Below are 4,244 nucleotides of genomic sequence, written 5' to 3' on the forward strand. Positions count from 1 at the left end.
TCAAAGAACCAGCTTTTTGTTTCATTTATCTTTTGTATTTTTGGGTGGGTTTCAATTTCATTTATTTATGCTCTGATCTTGGTTATTTCCTTTCTTCTACTGGGTTTGGGTTTGGTTTTTTTCTTGTTTCTCTGGTTCCTTGAGGTGTGACCTTAGATTGTCTGTTCATGCTCTTTCAGACTTTTTGATGTAAGGATTTAGGGCTTTGAATTTTCTCTTAGCATCGCCTTTGGTGTATCCTAGAGATAATCGTTGATTGTGTCATTATTGTCTTTCGGTGCAAAGAATTTTTTAATTTCCATCTTGATTTCATTTTTGGTCCAATGATCACTCTGGAGCAGGTTATTTAATTTTCATGTATTTGCATGATTTTGAAGGTTCCTTTTGGAGTTGATTTCCAGTTTTATACCACTGCAGTCTGAGAGTGCTTGATATAATTTCAATTTTCTTAAATTTATTTAGGCTCATTTTGTGGCCTATCATATTATCTATCTTGGAGAAAGTTCCATGTGCTGTCAAATAGAATATATATTCTGTAGTTGTTGGATGAAATGTTCTGTATACATCTGTTAAGTCCATTTGTCCCAGAGTGTAGTTTAAATCCATTGTTTCTTTGTTGACTTTCTGTCTTGATGACTTGTCTAGTGCTGTCAGTGAAGTATTGAAGTCCCCAATTATTATTGTTTTTCTGTCTATCTCATTTCTTAGGTCTATTAGTAATTATTTTATAAATTTGGGAGCTCCAGTGTTAGGCACATATATGTGCACATATATGTTTAGGATTGTGATAGTTTCCTGTTTGGACAAGGCCTTTTATTATTATAATGCCCCTTTTTATCTTTTATAAATGCTGTTGCTTTAAAGTTTGTTTTCTCTGATATAAGAATAGCTACTCCTGCTTCCTTTTGGTGTCATTTTACATGAAATATCTTTTACCACCCCTCTATCTTTAGTTTATGTGAGTCCTTATGTGTTAGGTGAGTCTCTTGAAGGCATCAAGAGAGTTGGTTGGTGAATTCTTATCCATTCTGTAATTCTTTATCTTTTAAGTGGAGCATTTCGGCCATTTGCATTCAATGTTAGTGTTGAGATGTGAGGTACCATTCTATCCATTGTACTACCTGTTGCCTGTACACTTTGGTTTTTTGTTTTTTAAATTGTATTTTTGTTTTTATAGGTTCTGTGAGACTTATGCTTTAAAGAGGTTTTGTTTCAATGTGATCGTTGTCTCTCTTCTGGATCTAGATACCCAGAAAGTCTACCAGGCTCTAGGCTGGTACGGTGGGTTGTCTGCACAGAGTCCTGTGATGTGAACCATCTGTGGGTCTCTCATCTGAGGATACCAGCACAGTATGGAGAGTTTCCTGGGTGCTGCAGGAGCAATATGCTTCCTTCAGAGAGTCAGTGGGTCCTCCCAGGTTTTCTGATCTATTCCTGCAGTCATTCTGGAGCAAAAATTCATGATACAGGCCTCCACACACTGCTCTGTCTGTCTGAGCTGGAGCTGCAATCCAGTCCGGCCTCCCATCCACCAAGATCCCTCCTCTTGGAGAGTAAGTCCTCCAGCCCTCAGCATGGTCAGAGCTGGCCTCAGAGACTCGCACCTGATGTTGATCGCTCCTTGGAATATAGGAAATTCAGTGCACTTAAGAGTCAAACTAATTTAGTGCTCGCTTCGGCAGCACATATACTAAAATTGGAACGATACAGAGAAGATTAGCATGGCCCCTGAGCAAGGATGACACGCAAATTCGTGAAGCGTTCCATATTTTTCAAAAAAAGCCCAGGCCCAGATGGTTTCACAGCCGAATTCTACCAGACATACAAAGAGGAACTGGTACCATTCCTACTGAAACTATTACAAATAATCCAAAAAGAGGGAATCCTTCCCAAACCATCTTATGAGACCAACATCATCCTAATACCAAAACCCGGCAGAGACTCAACAAGAAAAGAAAACTACAGGCCAATATCCATGATGAACATAGATGCAAAAATCTTCAATAAAATACTGGCAAGCCAACTACAACAGCACATCAAAAAGCTTAACCACCATGATCAAGTAGGATTCATCCCGGGGATGCAAGGCTGGTTCAATATACACAAGTCTATAAATGTAATTCACCACATAAACAGAACCAAAAACAAAAACCACATGATTATCTCAACTGATGCAGAGAAGACCTTTGACAAAATTCAACAGCCCTTTATGCTAAAAACTCTCAATAAACTAGGTATCGACGGAATGTATCTCAAAATAATAAAAGCTATTTATGACAAACCGACAGCCAATATCATACTGAATGGGCAAAAACTGGAAGCATTCCCTTTGAAATCAGGCACTAGACAAGGATGCCCTCTCTCACCACTCCTATTCAATATAGTACTGGAAGTTCTAGCCAGAGCAATCAGGCAAGAAAAAGAAATAAAGGGTATTTGATTAGGAAAGGAGGAAGTCAAATTGTCTCTATTTGCAGACGACATGATTGTATATCTAGAAGACCCTATCACCTCAGCCCAAAATCTCCTGAAACTGATAAGCAACTTCAGCAAAGTCTCAGGATACAAAATCAATGTGCAAAAATCACAAGCGTTCCTATACACCAATAACAGACTTAAAGAGAGCCAAATCAAGAACGAACTGCCATTCACAATTGCTACAAAGAGAATAAAATACCTAGGAATACAACTAACAAGGAACGTAAAGGACCTCTTCAAGGAGAACTACAAATCACTGCTCAACGAAATAAGAGAGGACACAAACAGATGGAGAAACATTCCATGTTCATGGTTAGGAAGAATTAATATCGTGAAAATGGCCATACTGCCCAAAGTAATTTACAGATTCAACGCTATCCCCATCAAGCTACCAATGACCTTCCTCACAGAACTGGAAAAAACCACCTTAAACTTCATATGGAACCAAAAGAGAGCCCGCATAGCCAAGTCAATTCTAAGCAAAAAGAACAAAGCGGGAGGCATCACACTACCGGACATCAAACTCTACTACAAGGCTACAGTAATCAAAACAGCATGGTACTGGTACCAAAACAGAGATATAGACCAATGGAACAGAACAGAGGCGTCAGAGGCGACACAACATATCTACAACCACCTGATCTTTGACAAACCTGAAAAAAACAATCAATGGGGAAAGGATTCCCTGTTCAATAAGTGGTGTTGGGAAAACTGGCTAACCATATGCAGAAAGCAGAAACTGGACCCCTTCCTGACACCTTACACTAAAATTGACTCCAGATGGATTAAAGACTTAAACATAAGACGTAACACCATAAAAACACTAGAAGGAAACCTAGGCAAAACCATTCAGGACATAGGCATAGGCAAGGACTTTATGACCAAAACACCAAAAGCATTGGCAACAAAAGCCAAAATAGACAAATGGGACCTAATCAAACTCCACAGCTTTTGCATGGCAAAAGAAACAGTCAATAGAGTGAATCGGCAACCAACAGAATGGGAAAAAATTTTTGCAGCCTACCCATCTGACAAAGGGCTGATATCCAGAATTTACAATGAACTAAAAAAGATTTACAAGAAAAAAACAAACAAGTCCATTCAAAAATGGGCGAAGGATATGAACAGATGCTTTACAAAAGAAGACATACATGAGGCCAACAAACATATGAAAAAATGCTCATCATCACTGGTCATTAGAGAAATGCAAATCAAAACTACATTGAGATACCATCTCACGCCAGTTAGAATGGCGATCATTAAAAAATCTGGAGAAAACAGATGCTGGAGAGGATGTGGAGAAATAGGAACACTTTTACACTGTTGGTGGGAGTGTAAATTAGTTCAACCACTGTGGAAAACAGTGTGGCGATTCCTCAAGGACCTAGAAATAGAAATTCCATTTGACCCAGCAATCCCATTACTGGGCATATATCCAAAGGATTATAAATCGTTCTACTATAAGGACACATGCACACGAATGTTCATTGCAGCACAGTTTACAATAGCAAAGACCTGGAACCAGCCCAAATGTCCATCGATGATAGACTGGACAGGAAAAATGTGACACATATACACCATGGAATATTATGCAGCCATTAAAAACGAGGAGTTCACATCCTTCGTAGGGACATGGATGAACCTGGAAAACATCATTCTCAGCAAACTGACACAAGAACACAAAATCAAACACCACATGTTCTCACTCATAGGTGGGTGTTGAACAAGGAGAACACATGGACACAGGGAGGGGAGCACTATACACG

At 39.1% G+C, this 4,244-nt stretch overlaps 1 non-coding gene across 1 annotated transcript; it reads left to right on the plus strand.

Moving 5' to 3' along the window:
• The first annotated feature begins 1,666 nt into the window (after positions 1–1,666).
• Positions 1,667–1,773, plus strand: LOC135271919 (U6 spliceosomal RNA). The gene has a single exon (XR_010340041.1). It is a non-coding gene; the product is annotated as a U6 spliceosomal RNA (small nuclear RNA).
• The last annotated feature ends 2,471 nt before the right edge of the window (positions 1,774–4,244 follow it).

This window comes from Aotus nancymaae, unplaced genomic scaffold, assembly GCF_030222135.1.
Source record: "Aotus nancymaae isolate 86718 unplaced genomic scaffold, 86718_ANA_hifiasm-v0.15.2.pri h1tg000006l, whole genome shotgun sequence".
Taxonomy (NCBI): Eukaryota; Metazoa; Chordata; class Mammalia; order Primates; family Aotidae; genus Aotus; species Aotus nancymaae.